Raw genomic sequence first — 17,370 nt, forward strand, 5'->3', positions numbered from 1 at the left:
GTTTCATACTCTTCAGGTGGATAGCGCCAAGCTGTTTTTGAAGAAACTCTACAGTTTTACAGAATGATACCACAGTTTGTTTTTAGTGTTGTTTACTTTATCCAAATAGACTACTAGTTCTTAAGCTTTAACTATAGGACACTATTTCTGTCTAAATACAGTTTATATTGTTTACTATAAAATTTGTGGTTTCTATTTTTAATCTTTTCCCTGCTTCCCAAATGGCAAAAACTACGATATACATTCTTAGATAACATAGGGTACAGCAGTTTGCATCTTTCGGTCTTTCCTGATTATCAAGTATACTTGCAAGCAAACTTTTACAGTTATATGAAACTGTTCTATTTAACTAATCTTCAGCAAAGTTCACTTTGGAACAATAGTATACAATTTATCACATTTTGCGGTACTTGTTTTTTATTGTTAAGATTTTGGGTTTTCCTCTTTTAAAAAACCCATTTGCCATTTTCAACTTTGTTTCCCAACATGGAAAAGAGGGCTTCTTAAGTTATCATCTCCTGCCAGAATGATGATTGCAATGAAGAGAAAAAAGCAGTTCTGAACTTTCATAGGTAAAAAAGAGGGATAAACATTCCTCCATGAAAGCAAACAGTCATAGTTTTTTTCCATTCAACCATGCCTGATTCTTTTGCAATTTTCCCGCAGGCTTGAGCCCATTCAACAAATTAATCTGAGCCCCACTTTCAAGCTAATCCTTCCCAGACCAACAACCTGCTTGCAGGTGCACCTCTGGTTTTACAAGCCTGCACTGACTATGATTAAATTGGAATGATAAGAACAAGTTGCTGGTACATGATCATTCAAGAAAAGGAAATAACACATTTGAATTAAGATTCAGATAACATCCCTAACATGCTGTTTGTTTCATCTATAACAGTAATGTGAACTGAGCCACATGCTGCCCCATGGACTAACAAACTGCTAACAGCTCTACAAAAGTTGGTTCATCTTGATTACAGAATTTAAAAATTTAAGAGCTCATGAAGGGAGTGGATCCTATAGGACATTCTTCTGAGCTTTTGCATCACATAGACAGAAAATGTGTTACAGACACACAGCACACTGATGCATTAAGTTCATGCACTCTTCTCCACTCACAAGACAAATAAAAGGGGGAAGAGAAAATGAGGCTTCATCCTTGAACTACCCTATATACATTCCACACACTTCCAAAACTAAAACAAGGACAGGGAACAGTCCAACTCTTTTCCAAATCCAGACAAGGGACAAGAGTAAACATTCTTAGTCAATTTAAAAATGTGCTAAGGTACAATAATCAAGCAAATATAATTGTGAACCCTTGTACATACTGTACGTGTTTTTAGGAGAAAGTGGCACTGATACCAATTTACTTTTTCTTGCATCAGTAGAGAATGCTGACCTGCTTGAATTCTAAGAGTTGATACTAGACTTTGGACACTTCAACTAAAAAGATCAGTATCAACAGAAATATAAATAAAACCAAATGCAGTGGGGCAAGTTTCATTCCTTCTGATCGTAATTTTATAGTGTAGGCCCATCAGAACTGTCCTTCCATTCTGTGAACAGCCTAGTTAACTGATGGCACCTATCTCAAAAAGCTAAGTAGGGTTGGACTTGGATGGGAATCTCAAACTGTATTCTAGATTGGCAAGTCAACAAAACATCATAGAAGGCTGCCAAGAAAACTGCATGGATATGTCCATGAAGTCACCCAAAGTCAAGCTCAATTCTTTACTTTTACCTTCTGTAAACAGGATCCTGTAAGTTACAATAATTTTGCACAAAATGCATTTAGAAAGGCCAGCTGAGTTCACTCACAATATATCTGAGACATTATTTTTGACAACCTCTTGAAAAAGCTACAGTCCTTTGATGGTATTCAGTCTCTTCTCTGTAAAAGAAGTGATTGCTGAAGTGTCATAGTTTAGGTCTGCTTTTGAACCCAACTATATTCTCCTGGATAAAAACACTTTAGATGTGTCCGGGAGCATTTTTGCACAGCTCAAACAAGTAAATCAGGTACAACCCTTCCTGAAGAATACAGATGTGGCCACTTTTGACACAGTCACAAATTCTGGTTTGAGCACTGCAACACAGCCCATGTCAGCTGACTTATATAATATTTGTGAACTATGTGTAATATGCCAAAATGCTGTCAGAAGGCATATACTTGATCCACATTATTCTGATGATCTATATTGGCTCCAAACTGTTTTAAAGCACAGTGAAAAATACTGGCAATCAGCTTTAGACTTTGACATAATTTAAGTCCCGTATATTGCTTCTGTATGCTACCATCTACCCATTAAAACCATGAGGCAGAAACTCTGCATCCCATTTTTCTTCCACCATTTTCAGGGACTTTTTTTTTTTTTAACAAAATGCAGCATATAAATATGAATATCAGGTACCATGACAATCATTTAGGCCATATTTCTATACACTGCTATGTGAATGTCTTTGAAAGGCTTTCAAGAGATTTTTCAGTCGTGCACAAGGCAGCGGTAAAGTTCTTGATTAGGCTAGATCGCTAGAAGCAGACCACACTATCTGTGCTTAGTTTCAATAGGACTGTCCATATTTTGTATTTCCACTGTAGCAGTCTAGAAAATATAGCATTCTGGATGCCTTGTTTTGTATTTACAAAAAAAAAAAAAAAAGCCCCTACAAATTTATGATTTTTGAGGCAGCAGCAACAGACTTGAACATGAATGTAATACTAAAATCTTTTTCAGCCCTTTTTAGTTATGGCCACATAAAAAATTCACCCTAGCTGAGAGTTTCACTGACTAATAGGCCAGACAATGGTTTCTGATGTTGTAGAACTCAAGCAGGAATGAAAGAGCACAATTCATGGAGCACCTATCTTTTTCTTGTGACGCACTAAATGGGCAAGGAAAAATGAGCCGTGAAGACTGTGGGGAATGGGAATAAGTTTGGTTTGAAGTAATGGTGTTCAAAACCTACATCAGAAACAATATGTTCCAGAGCATTCCATTTCCAGAACTGCAAATTTTGTGCATCCCTAGTTTGAACCCTTCTAGAGTATGGGTTTCATGAGTGGAGAAAAATGAAGTGGCATGAACTCCAAGGGTCCATTAAATCTGATCCCTTTATTGAACTTCAGTGAGCTTGCAAGATCACCAGTTCTAAGCATTTCTCTCTCTCTCTCTCTTTTTCTCTCAAACCCAATGATTTTCTGCATTTGGGAGCGTCTTGTCTTTGCCTTTTTAACTGACTGCAGTCATTCAAATTCCTATCCCCCTTTCTATTTGATGCTGCCTAAATTGTATTCTGTTCATTAATAAGTGGCTTGCATCCACTGAGAAGAGCTGTCTGAAGTAACAGTGCCACAGCATTCATCATCATTACAACAGCAGTAGGGAAAGTTTATGCTGATTGCTATCAGCATCCAGAGTGCCCTGATCAGTGTGCAAGCAAACATAGGATATTTAATTTTTTCAGAAATGACTCTAGGTATTTGAGGTGTTCATACACACCACTTTGATCTGCACTACTGGAAACAATCTTTGGGGATCTGCCTCAACAATGTGAAAGCGGAAAAAAAAACAAGGGTTAGCATGTAGAACAATCAGAAAATTACAATTTCTTTCAAGCATAAAAAGCTCTTTATCAGCCGTATCAAAATTTCATACTCCATTCCTTGGGAATACTCAAGGATAAAAAAGCAGTGTATCTCAGTCAAATCCACTCAAAATATACATAGGACAATAAAACATAGAAGCTGTTTTATTTAGATTTATTAAAGTTTATGTTGGTTATGTTTAACATCCAGTGCTCTCAGAAATGTTTAACAATGAATCATGCAAAACTGTAGTGACAAAATTTCCTGAGAACTAAAGGTTTGATCATATACTTGATGCTTCCTTACTGTTCAAACTTACCATTCTAATGCAAATCTTCTCCCTTCCCACAAGGAAAATATAGTATTTTCCTGCATGGTGAAATATGCAAACACACATACAATACACACACACATTTAAATATGTGCTATATATAACGTTTCATTTATTCGTTTTGAAACGTAAATAAGAGATAGAGCAAAACGATGTATTAGCTGTTAGTGCATTCTCTAAAAAAAATACAATGTAACATCCTGAGTCTGCTCATAAAGAATCCTCTTCTACAGGTAATCCTCATTTATCAACCACAATTGGGACCAACAACTTGGTCATTAAGCAAAGTGGTTGCTAAGTGAAACCACAGTTGTACTTATGATCTTATTTCAGCTTTCCTTTGTTTACAGACCTGAGAAGGTCATAAATGCAAGGATTGGTTGCAAAGTTACTTTTTCATCACTGTTGTAACTGCAAATGGTTGCTAAATGAGTCAGTTGCTAAATGAGGACTACCTGTATTGCAATATAGAGAAACTAAAGTCCTGGAAAGGAGCAGTGTTGGACAGCAGGTCTGGCCATGGAAGGAAGTGAATACAATACTTCACCTTTTACTCTTCTAATTCACTACTTAGAATGCTTGCTTCATTGTACCTATACTAGATAACTTTCTGGCCCCAGTCAGCTGCTCTACATGCTTTACTTTGAAGGGATGCTTACAGCAGTATTTTGCAAGGTGGCAATGGCATTGGTTTACACTGACACATGCCAGAGGGCAAACAGCAGCTCTGCTGTTACCAGGAAAGAAGGGAGCATGATGGAAGAGCAGCAAGGAGAATTCCAAGTCCTCCATCCAACTTAGGCAGCAGGTCCTCTCAAGCCAGTCCTGGGAAGGAAGAAAGGAAAGCAAGTAGACCTGAGTCTAGAAAAAATCAGAGAAACAAAGAAAACCTGACCGAGGGATAGTCAAGACAGAAAGAGTAACAACACAAAAATCATCATGAATGACCCATTATTCTAGAGGAGAAAACAGATATGAGGCCCTTATCAAACTATTACTCTACTGGCCCAACATCATCCATTACAGATGGCTGCAGCTTCCCAACTTTCAGGCAGAGTTCTTTTACAGCCCTGTCACTTGAGGGTTCGTAATGCAATGGTTTGTGTACTGAACAGGGACCAGAAAAATCCCATGCTGAAACCCAACTGAACTATAAACCTTGCTGGCTGAATGAATGAATGAATAAATTCAAAGGTATGTTCTGTCACTGAGCTATGAACCAAAGTAAATTCAAAGACATGACAATTCCTCATCTTCTAGTTTCACAGGGTACCATAATTTTGACAATACCACTCCTTGTGATGATTAAAGCTAATTCCATTCTAACATTTGATTTGCTTTCTACCGTGCCATTCTTTATATGTATTCCTTCATGAGAAGAATTTCAAATCCAGAAAAGAAAAATATAGGGATCTATTTCACACAAACATGGAAAGGTAAATAATATAACAAATATAGGTATCACCTATGCACCACAACTATGGCTACAAGAAAGCCTGACTCTGTGTCTACATAAAATGTGAAATTACTCCCATTCACTAGTTTGAAAAGCAGGTTCAAGCCCAGTTCAAACATGAACTTCAGTGGAACCTCGGGTTACGAACGCTTCTGTTAACGAACTTTTCGGGTTACGACCAGCTCCGGCCGCAAAATTTTGCTTCGGTTTGCAAACTCCGCGTCAGGGTACGAACAGGATACGCGGCCATTTTCCCTCCCATGACACGGTCCACGGCCATTTTTCCGCCCCTGACACATGGTCTGCGGCCATTTCCACCCCTGACACGTGGTCTGCAGCCATTTTTCCACCCCTGACACGTGGTCCGCGGCCATTTTCCACCCCTGACACATGGTCATAGGGATGAGGACTCTCCCTCCAAGCAATAGCCGCCTCCCTGTCCTCCACACCAGAATGGATTAACGGTAATTACATTGAACCTTATGGGGAAATTTGCTTCGGGTTGTGACCAATTCGGGGTGCAACCAGAGTCACGGAACGAATTAAGTTCGTAAACCGAGGTTTCCACTGTAACTAGAGGTACTTTTCGTGTCATAATTTTTCCCAAACTTTCAGTTCTAAGAAAAATGATGATTTACCTACAAGAACACTGAAAGCAATCTTAGATTCACAAAACATTATGGACTACTCCTTAAGCTGTAACCTTACTTGCTAGTTTAAAGCAACTATGTGTGCAGCACTGATTCATAGTCTGTAGCCCTATACCTCCAAATCAAGTGACATTCAGATACATGAACATACATCATCTCTGATTTGTATCAGGTCCTTAAAAACTTCAGAACTTCAGAGAGGGATTTCTATTCTACTCCTTCTATTGCTCAGGACATTAGGAAAATGAGTTTTCTTTCCATTTTATTCGTGTTTTAATTCAGCTATCCAGTAAGCAATAAAACATCATCCCACAAGACACAAAAATGTTTGACATTCCTCAGACTTTGAAGATCACATTAACTGGAATTGTTAGATTCCTGGATCTTTCACTGAACCAAATTCATATCAGATTTACATCATGTGCCATTCAATTATAAAAACAAATAAAAATAATATGGAAGAAGACATGAAATAAATGACAGTACTAGAAAGTGAATGGCAAAAATGGATGGAGCAATGAAGACTTTTTTTTTCTTTTACAATACAGGTAGGTCTCAATCAGTGCTGAAAATGAATCTCACCAAATGGTTGCATTATTTGAATTCACACATTCCAAGTGATATTTCTACAGAAAATAGGGTAATTGGTTCCAGCTTGATGGAAATAGGCAATTTAAATTTTTAAACATAAATTTTATATGTTTATTAATGAAATATAACAGTAAAAATTAAATGAATATACTTACAACTTCAATTTATTTTTAACAAAGTGACAGAGTAGTTATAGAAAGCAAAAAGAAAAAGAAAAAAATTCTAAATATCATTCCTATCTATCTTCTAGATAGACAGATCTCATTTAAAATAAATAAATCAAGTGGTTTATCCAAGATATGGATAAACCCATATCCAAAGTATACCTATTTCTTCTATTCTGCTGTAGCTCTTCAAAACTAGTCTCTTCTTTTTTGTTTTCCTTCAACAGAACTTTATCTTTCTCCATTTTGCACACACAATGATTAGTATCTAAAATCCCAACAGAAACTGTGCATACACTAGTCTCAACTGTGTGAGCGCTAGCCTCGCATTAATTGAATTTTGAATCGCATTAAACGCGACCTAGTATCAATTTATAATTCACACTAAATCAAATATCACACTATTTGAACCCACACTTATTGCAGCCTATCTATATTAGGATTCAGAAACATGCATGAAACTGACTGGCATGAAGAAAGAAATACTTCTTCATAAAACACACCTTCTGTACATTTGAAGAAATGAACAAATTCAAAAAAGCACACCCATCAATAACTGCCAAACAAGAATACCAAAAAGTAGCCTTCATATACAAAGACCATGTATGAAGTAGCACCGGGTTTGCTAGAAAGCCCATCACCTTCTCATTCTATCTCTTATGCAGCCAGAGCCATTCAGCAGGCCAGTACATTGAAGAAATTACTGTAGCATTCTATCTGTCTGTCTGTCTGTCTGTCTGTCTATCTATCTCAATTCAATTTACATGGCCACCTCATTGCCATGTGACTCAGGACAGGGCATACACCAAATAAGAGCCAACAAATTAAATATATTAAAACCATGCTGTAGTCAATCTAAACAACCAAAAAAATTGAAATGGGCTCACAATACCACTTGATCCAGTGTCTGGGGAACAGCCAGGTCTTTCAGAAGACAGGTAGGGTTGAGGCTATCTGGATCTCGGGGGGAATGCTACTCCATACGCTGCTTTAACAAACAGGCATATCTTATGATATGACTGTACATCACTTCCCAAGCAATTTATACCTCCCCTACCAATTTGTTCTTTGTTGGTTTTTTCTACAATCTGTAAAGTATGACCTATTAGATACACAGGGATTGGTTATCCAACTAGCTTTTTTCTTGTTACAACTTTCTTTTTTAAAAAACAACAACTGCAGAATAATTAAAGCTTTCACTAAAAATTTGACCAGTGGGGAACTCAATTCCTAACTGGCTGAACCTAGACAGATTAAGCTCTTTTTCCAAACTGGCTGTATGTGCAATCATCATTCCATGATTTTAGGAAACCTAAGTATATAAATTATTTAATGAAAATTCATAAATAAATGTAAAAGGGTTAACTCCCATCCCAAAATGTTAAAGAAAAATTAGAATTACAGTGAATTAATGTTCAGATACTATTATGAAAATAACAGTAAACAAGTTAAAAGTTAACTTTTCCAGTCTAAAATTGCTTAAGTCTCATCTGGTTTTATATCCTACACTGCATTACTGTATTTGCTTGTAGATATACTCTCTTTTTATATTACTAGAAATGAAAAACAGATATTAACCAGATATTTAGTAAGAATTTGCCTTATTATTTCAAGAACCGAAACTCTGCACCAAGTAACAAGACTTGTAGATACTGAATGGAGCTTCAGACCTATAAGTCTTTTACAAATGTTAGGATGAATAAATGAATATACAGGGTGTACCAAAAGTCAGACCCCACAGGCTAATCACATTATGGTTTGGTTTTGTTTTCTTCCAGAGAAAAATGTTGCTATACTTACAAATGTTCAAAGCTCCTGTGTCAAACGAGTAAGGAAATGTTTAGAAGAAAATGGCAACTAATTCAAACATTGTAATTTATATATAATAAATTGTCTATGGGGACAGACTTTTGGTACACCTGGTATAATAAAGATAATTTAATCATTAAGACATACCTTGGAAGTTTTAAAGATAGCATTAAAAAAAAAGCTGGTTCCTTATTAATTTGTTTTAATGTTTTTATGAATCATAGAACCTCAGATAAGGTAAAAAGGCAGTTTAGTAAACAATGGTGATATTAGCAAGTTCCAGGCATTTGGCCTTCCATTCATCTAAAACTGATCTAGATATTATCACATTTAGAAATGTTTCCTTTTTTCCTCAGCTTTAATCAGTACTTTTATTAAACCCTAACCCTAACCTTTGAATAAACTAACAATTCATGCTTACATTGAGAAAAATGGGGAATCACGGTTTTTACCACAGAAAATCTGGAGAATGAGCATTTAAAAGTAAGTAGGATTTAAAAATGTCTGAAAAGTTATCACCCTGATAGTACGTTTTACTGAAATCAGTAGGGACTTACTAGCATGCACATATGCTTAAGATTAGGAAGTATGGCTATAATTTTAAAGTCTGAAGAAGTGTCATGTCCCATAAAATTGCTAGTGAATACTGAGCAGCAAGATCAGAGTCTTATCAATTTCATGTCTAATGTGAATAAGACATCATCTGAGCCTCCTCCAATTCCTCCTTCTATTCCCCTTTCTTTTTATATTATACTGAACTAAAGGAACATGTAAAACAATTGTCAATGAACTCATGCTATATCTAACTGAAGTAAAGGGGAAGGGGAAATATTCACTATTCTGATACCTAATTTTTAAGTTATCAAATTTACAGTATTATAATTATTGCAGAAACGTGTTTTTCTGCCATCTAAATCCTCACCTGAAAAATCTCTATTTTCCCTTATGAAACAAATATGTGCCAAGAATGCAGAAGCCCCTTAATGATCAACAATGTGTCCTGGTTGTAACCCAGCCCTTTTATAATTGTGGTTACTGGAAGGGATGAGATTAAATCCCAGAAGGGAACAATTGACATTTCTTACTGTGCCCACAGCAAGCCTTAAAACTTCTACTAAAACTGTTATTGGAGATGGATATAGTTACCCAGATTTTGGAGGTGAAAAGGAATAATGTAAAATAGGTCTAGCCATGCTCTCTCATCTCAGCAATCAAACAAATAAACTACAAATATTACCAATAGTTTTGGTTTGTGCTCTGGTTTTATTTATTCTCCCATCAAATACTATAGTTATAAACAGCCACAGATTCATTCTCACTCTGGCAAGAGGGATTTCTTATGGAATATTTTTTCATTTTTGGTGACATATTGCTTTATAGCATCAATCCTATTACACTGAAATTTAAATACATCTGTGTCCTGCAAAATAATACATTGAAGACTAAAATTCAATGCAGAAGTACCTGATATGCATCTGCAATGTTATGCACAGACCATTCTCAATACAGTATGTATAAATGCAGATTTCTGCATACACTTTTCTAAAAAAAGATTTGTTAAGCAAAGAAGTTTTAGAAAGGCACGTTGATGTTACAGGGTGCAACTCACAGAATTCTGCCTCGCCAACTTAATGTACTTTGATTAAGAATGGGACATGGTTTCACTTTCTAAGCAAAGCCAGATGTTTTTAACTTTTCTACTAAAGGACATGACAAGTTATGCACCAAGAATTTCAATTATAAAAAAATATGCTTCCAGTTTTCAAACTTCATTTCAAGCATTATACTTACCTTATTGTAAATCACAGGTATCAAAACATTTTGGAGACTTGACTTTTCCTTCTCTACCCCACTAAATGCTAGAGTAGAGAGAAGGACATAACAAGGTGTTTTTCAAATTCAATGCACAAGAATCACAAAATTCTGTTTTCTCAGTCTAAGAGTAAAATATTTGCAGAGACTCTTAAAAATTGCATAACATCATGCCAAACTACACTAAGCCATACAGCCAAGTTAATTACTGAGCAAGTTCGTGTACACAGAATTGCAGATTAAATCAACCCTTTATTTTGAGTTAAGTCATACAGATTTCAATAGGACTTACTTCCAAGCAACTGCACAGACGGACTGCAGTCTTAAGCATATTTATCAGCAAGTTCCAATGAACTGAGACTTACTTTCGAGTAAATACACAGAAGAGTAGACAGCAACAGACTTAGACCCAAGAGGTAAAAGCTAATATTATTTTAACACTAAAGCTCATTCTAAATGAGTAAAGAAATGCTAAACATCCTGAGCATTCATGAAACTCATGGAGAAGGGGGAAACAGCATAATATATCTTGTTTCTGCAATCTACTTGCAGTTTACAATTAGTGCAGTGATTGTGTATTGTTCATACCATAACAAACCCACAGAATGAAGCCAACAAAGCCCTTAAGAAGTACCCAGTTCTTTCTTCTTGCCTCATCTTTTTCTGTCCCTCTCTCTCTCTCTCACACACACACACACACACACACATGCACGCACACACATACACCCAAACACTTCACCAACTCTCTATAGAAGGCAGACTTTGAAAGAAAGCAGGAGCTTAGAGAATGAGCTAGAAGGCAGAGAGACTTACCTCAAAACCTAGCCAAGTGGAAATAGCGCAGTAATTCCACAAGTCGGTAGAGTACACTTTTAGAGTTATAGTGGTGTGAAGAAGCAATGCTGGGTAGCATTGCCTGAAGGCATCACTAATACAGTGATGACTAATGACTGGTCCAAGAAGACAATGAATTTGGGGGCTAAAAACTAAGAGAAACCCTGCAGTATTTTGACAAATGGGCTTTCACTATTTCATTCACCACATAACCTTTAAGCACAAAATTGGCTCAACTTCCCTTGGGAATAACTTGACACATGTTGTTGAACAATGTTATAGTTATTTTCCTTCTTTTAACAAACCACTCTTACATTAAATACATAAACATGATTGTAGAGAATGAACCTTGGGAGTTAAACTGTTCATCCGCTATTAGGAAGCAAATATTAAAAAAGGAAAAGATGGAGAAAATTGTTTTCCTGACATGCGGGTTGCAAAAATATCACTGATTTTAAATTGTGCGAATAATTACACTTTATTTTTCTTGTAGCAGTGGCAGGACATTTTGGGAAAGGTGGGAAAGAAAACACACAGTTTCCAGAACCAGTGAGGAATAATATATTGAGATTTTGCTTAACTGTTGAAATTTGAACAGAAGTTTTATTTTCAATCAACCTTATCCGATCTAGCTCTACGTAAAACTTCACAACGCTGTGTGCCCCCACCCTATCAAAGCCTGAAGACAACAGCATCTCCCTTTTAACCACACACTTTTTTGTTGCAGCTGCTCCTTCAATGTAGATACTCTTCCAATTTAAAAATATCCATTTGGTCTATTTTTACAGACAGAATAAAATATCCGAACTGTCTCTAAATTAAAAAAGAGCCACTCAGCCCAGACAACATTGCCTTTAGCAGCTCCTAAAAACTTCAGGAAAAAAAAGAGATCTTAAAACAGGAAGCTTAGTAAGCTCATAAAACTGCTGTTGGAGCCAGGAACACATAGCATATTTAATCTGCAAACTGTGAGAGAGTCTACAATGATTTCAGCAAGATCTGAGGCATGCCCTCAAGGTTTGCTGGGATCTGGGATTAGGGAGTTGATAAGAACCTCAACTGCCCATGGACATGTTTTTCTTCTGCAGTTAAACACAAATGCTGAGAGACGTTTGACTGCTGCTTGGCGTTAGTGCTCAAGTTATATAAAAGCTTTGCAGCTCCTTTTGCTGTCAATATATCAAAGTTGAAAAAAATCATCAAAGTGTAAAATTTCATTTAAAGTCTTTGCCAGTCTACAGCTCTATTGCACAGACCTATCAAATCAAAGATGAGGAAAACAGAGAGAACTTTTTAAAAAGTTTTGCAGTGTCCCACTTTTTTTGTTTATTCCATCTCCCTCTATTTTGCTTTTAACAAATCCATTCCCACTACTAATATAAACATAACAGAAAATGTAAAGAAGGAAGGGTGAAGGTGTATGTTTAGAAATATTTTGATTAAACAGATGCTTAAAATTATTTACAACAGTGGAAACTATTGTAAAAACCACCACAACAATCCTTGGGCTATTATAACATCTTAGTTCCTTATTGCAGGCTAAGCTCATCAGACTAAGTATGTATTGATATCTTCAAAACAAATCAAATAAACTGCACAATATGTGGGCCAGTGATAGTAAAGCCTTCTTCAAAGTATCGCTTCAGCTCAGGGGATTTACTACAATTGCATATAGTAGAGAAAACTGACTTTTGAGATAATCTACTATAGTCTAAAAGCATTAACATTCCATTACTAAGGTCTTCCTAAGGATTTCATGACTCATTGATTCACTCTTGCTTCCAGTCTACTACTTCTTAGTACATTACTGTCTCTTCACTACAGAATACATGCAACAATGGCTATTCAACCATTTCCTTTCATAACTCTTGGTCCTCTCCTCATCAGAACACATCTCCTTATTTAATACCTATCAGAGGATAAATTGGAAAACATTTTCAAAAATGCTTTCCTACATCAAATAAACACCTTTGCAGGATGCAGAACAACACTGTAATATATGCAAATAATTATCAGCAAGTCAGGGAGAATTTTTTAAAAAAAGTTATGTACTTTAAAAAGTACTGTCAGCAAATAGTAAGTAAAATAAAGTATCATTTACTTTATCAATAGAAAGCTAGTCATTACAGCAGAAAGTTGAACCCTTCCCAAAGAAATGTTAACTTTTCAACATTTGAAGCAAATGTTCTAACTGTTCTATTTGCAACAAAAGCTGAGAATGAATATCTTACACAGACAAAATGCTGCTTCTTTACAACCAGGTCTGACTGATAACTAGTATTTCTTAAGAAAGTAACCGAAAATGTCTGAAACTGCTATAAACCATTTTCATTTCAACGATTTGATTTTTTTTAGATATACATGCAGACTTTAGTTGTGTTGGCTAACGTACACTTTTTTTTTTTACAATTTTACGTCAATAATACATGCAGTACCTTATTTGATTTAGCCCTTCTTATTTAGGTAAGTGCTTCATTAAACAATGTTATACTGATTAGTATGTATAGCGGTTTAACATAAATTACACAAAGTTTGAAATACAGTTCTACTAACTAGATAGGTTTCCTGTTCAGATTCATATACATTAGAATTCCATCACTCTGATTCCAAACATAAATTTTTAAATTTTTAAATAAATCATAACACACTGATTTCATTGAGATTTATTCCCTGGTAAACATTTCTTAAGAACTCAATCTTCTATATATATTTGCTTGACTAGTAATAATTTCCATTTATCTCAGTAGGATTTACTTCTACTAAGTAAGTAAATAATATGCAGAGAATAGAAGTTTAAAAAAAAATAAAAACAACAGATTTCTACAATCAAGTCACTTACCTAAAATTTGTTTTAAATTAGGCTGCAAATTAATTTATTTAAAAGTTGTCCATCAGTTTGTTGTGAGCAATATTTCATAAATACATTTTTGAAATAGTTTATACATTTTACACTGGTGGAGCTATCTGTGGTTAATTTTTATAGGGAGCTGCGACTCTACCAAGCATTAAGGCAGTATTTCATAGAATAATTAGAATTCTTTACTTTTAAACATTGTATTTTTTCTTCTCAAAATAATTTTTAAGATTTGCAATTAATAAAATGTCAGATCCAATTAATTTTTAATAAAGAGCCTAGAGGAAACAATTACAAGTATCAATCATCAAGGCACCTTTCTAAATTAAAACTATAACCACATAAATACTCCAAACTGTTAAAGCTACTTAGCTGATTTCAGGCTATAATAGGGAAGGCTGAGGTATACAATTCATTCTTATTTCACCTTCCTCAAAAATAAGCTTAATCACTCCTTGGTGTTCTGAGGATCCAAATAAGTTCTTCTGTTAGTACTTTAGCATGATACGAACACTAAAAGAGGCACTAAATGCATTCCTCTTAAAACCAGATGGCAATTTAATGAACCATGTATTTCAAAAGGTTTGGAATCTGCTGAGTTTTTCTTTGACCCATTCAAATGAAATTAAAACTGCAAGCTCTAATATCAAAACTGACAAGTCTTTAAAAAAATAAACTTTAATGCCAATAATGACAAAAAGAGGACTCACCATATATGCTTAACTAGTTTAACGCTGACTTGTTTAACACTACCTTGTCCAAATGGACAGTCACCTATATTTTAGGTTTTAAAAGGGCTGTTAGGCTGAGAAGCAAACAGCTCATCATTTCAAACCGAAGTGGCAGCTGGAAAATGTGGAACAGCTGGCACCGAGCAGCGAGAAAGGGTTTTACATAAATATCTGTACATATAAACTGACTGAAGGCCACAAATACCAGACCCAGAGGATGAGATCAACACAATACACCAGAGGATTCAAATAATTGGGGGGAGAGGGTTAGAGTTAGTTACCTTTTTTCGCCCCACGTGGTGCTTGCAACAGACAATACCCTACTGCTTCTCCTGTGAATAACCCAAAGTTGAAGGGTAACTAGCATAACAGCTCATCCCTCCTGGACTCTTTTAGGTTCTTTTGATGCCCCAACTGGTCCAAGAGTCTAATCCACATTGCTTTGCTTGCAACTATTTACTCTGCCTCTTTTTCCTTCACGTCTTCAGAGTGCAATTCATTTAGCTGTCCAGCCATGCAGCCTCCCTTATCCATAGAACAAAGTTTGAAAGAGAGAGCCAAAAAGTCAGAGAAAGAGCAAAGTACTGTAATCCATGGAGCTTTTTGTCTGCATTTGAGTAGAATGCAGTAAAAGCCTCAAGTAACAATGGAAATGTAAGCATCTAATAAAAGTGGGTTCCTGCCTACAAAAGCTTAACTCACCCGCCTTTAAGTTGAAGGAAAGAAACTTTTCCTCATTCTACATCAGAAACCATAAAACTGAAGGTGGAACTTTCACTGCTCCCCCGTTCCACCTCCCTTTCTTAAGGCACTTCAAGTAAAGGAATCCAAGTCAGAAATGGGACAAATTGAAAGGGCATCCTTCCTACCACTACAAATAGTAGCAGGAGGTTGTGTACAGTACCACATCCGATCACTTGCTTTCAACCTTCCAGATGTGGCAAACTTCCAGCCACCACAGAAACTGCTGGCAGGAAAATAAATGCTATTTCCCCTCTCTTCCTCTCCCCCCACTTAGAAGAGGCCAAGCAGCTGCTGCAAGCCTACAAAATGTGCAATTCAACAGAACTGTGGGAAATTAAGCCTCCAAATCCTTTTAGGCTGGAGCTGAACAGACCTTGCAAGTCAAGACAGAGGAGGGTAAATATGCCCGGGTTTCGCCTTCCGCAGCCCGATCCGGCCCGTTTACTCCAAAGTAAGTTCCGTAGCATAGGACAGAACTTCGACTAACTTTAATGGCACGGGACCCACTCCCAAGTAAGCGTGCGTAGACTCGCAGCCTTAGACTCCCCCTTCCCAACAAGCTGCGAGCCACTTGAAGTCCTTAATTCTTCACCCTCCTGGCCTCCCATCCTCTAGACTAACTAAAAAGAAATGAAGAGATCAAGTACAGAATGAGAAAGGCGGCTCTCCCTCCCTCTCTTCTGTAAAAACAAAATCCACTCTGGCTTCTTTTCTGCAAGTCCGGCGTGCTGCAAGTTAAACAAAGAACTTTTCACACACACACCCCCAACACACACAGAGTCAGGACCACGTACCTGCTGCCGCCGCCGCCGCCGCCGCTTCTGCTGAGGTCAGGAGGCGCCCCAAACTTCCCATAGGAAGAGATCGGGCCCTCACCGCCGCACGCCTCTCGCTGCACACAATGCGAGCGCTCGCTCCGCCGCGGCTAAGTCTTAACAGCACCGATCCCCGAGGATGAAAGAGGGCATTTTGCTTCTGTTTTGGAGGGAGGACGAAAAGGAGGGGGGAGGAAAGGAGGGAGGGAGTGTGCGGGCTTTATCTTGTTTTATATTTCTGCCTTTCTTACACAGGGAGCGCGCACTCGCTCGCCCTCTTGTTGTGTCTGTGTATGCCGATTCCTCTTTTCTCCAAGATTTTACATCAGTTCCAGGGATCCTGTAATCCGATCCCTTCTGACTCACTAGCTCTGAGTGACATTTCTTTGATTCGGCTCAACAACAGCAAACCGGGGAAGCAAGGGGGAAAAGAGGAAGAAATCTCGGCCGCTCCTTCGTAAATCAAAACTTGCCCTGAACAAAAAATATTTTTGCCGCGGCTGGATCCTGAGAGAGGGTTTTGTCCTCCCCCCCACCTCCCCCCATTTATCCCACAGAAAACATTCAGCGCGCTACTCACGTGCTCGAAAAGTTGTCGGTTCCACTGCTTCCTTGGCCGACGCCTCTTCCTCCTCCCACCCAACTTTTACAGATGTTGCCGGACTGTCCTGCTTCACCGCCCCCGCCGCCTCCTTCGTGGTTTTGCGGAGGGGAACGGGGGGAAGAGGCGAGGAGCGCCTTTGCCGCCTTCCAGGCTACCCCCGGAGCTCCGGCTCGCTCAACTTTTTTGCGCGCGTCTCCACGTGGAGAGGGGGAAGCAAAAGCGGGTTTCTTCCTCGATACTTTGACGGTTCCCGATCCCTTGCTGGCCGCCTAACATCCTCGGCGCTTTCTTTTCAAAAGCCAAACAGGCGGGAGGGGGAGACAATGGAATGGCGCGAACCCGAGAGTCTGTCTGCTTAGGCCCCGGGTGTCCTGCGGGAAGGCGAG

At 37.6% G+C, this 17,370-nt stretch overlaps 1 protein-coding gene across 3 annotated transcripts in view; it reads right to left on the bottom strand.

The window, feature by feature from the left end:
- GLI3 (GLI family zinc finger 3) overlaps nucleotides 1-17,128 on the bottom strand; it is a 278,516-nt gene extending 261,388 nt beyond the window's left edge. Inside the window, exon 1 of one of the 3 annotated variants that reach the window (XM_088150011.1) lies at nucleotides 16,961-17,128. The gene's annotated coding sequence lies outside the window, so the exon portion shown is untranslated. Of the gene's footprint in view, nucleotides 1-16,359; nucleotides 16,653-16,960 lie in introns of those variants that run through there. The other 2 variants (XM_088150009.1, XM_088150010.1) reach the window with 2 other exon arrangements.
- Nucleotides 17,129-17,370: the final 242 nt, after the last annotated feature.

Source organism: Python bivittatus, unplaced genomic scaffold (genome assembly GCF_059951505.1).
Source record: "Python bivittatus isolate LINGU-HERP-01145 unplaced genomic scaffold, Pbiv_v1 ctg000610_np1212, whole genome shotgun sequence".
Taxonomy (NCBI): domain Eukaryota; kingdom Metazoa; phylum Chordata; class Lepidosauria; order Squamata; family Pythonidae; genus Python; species Python bivittatus.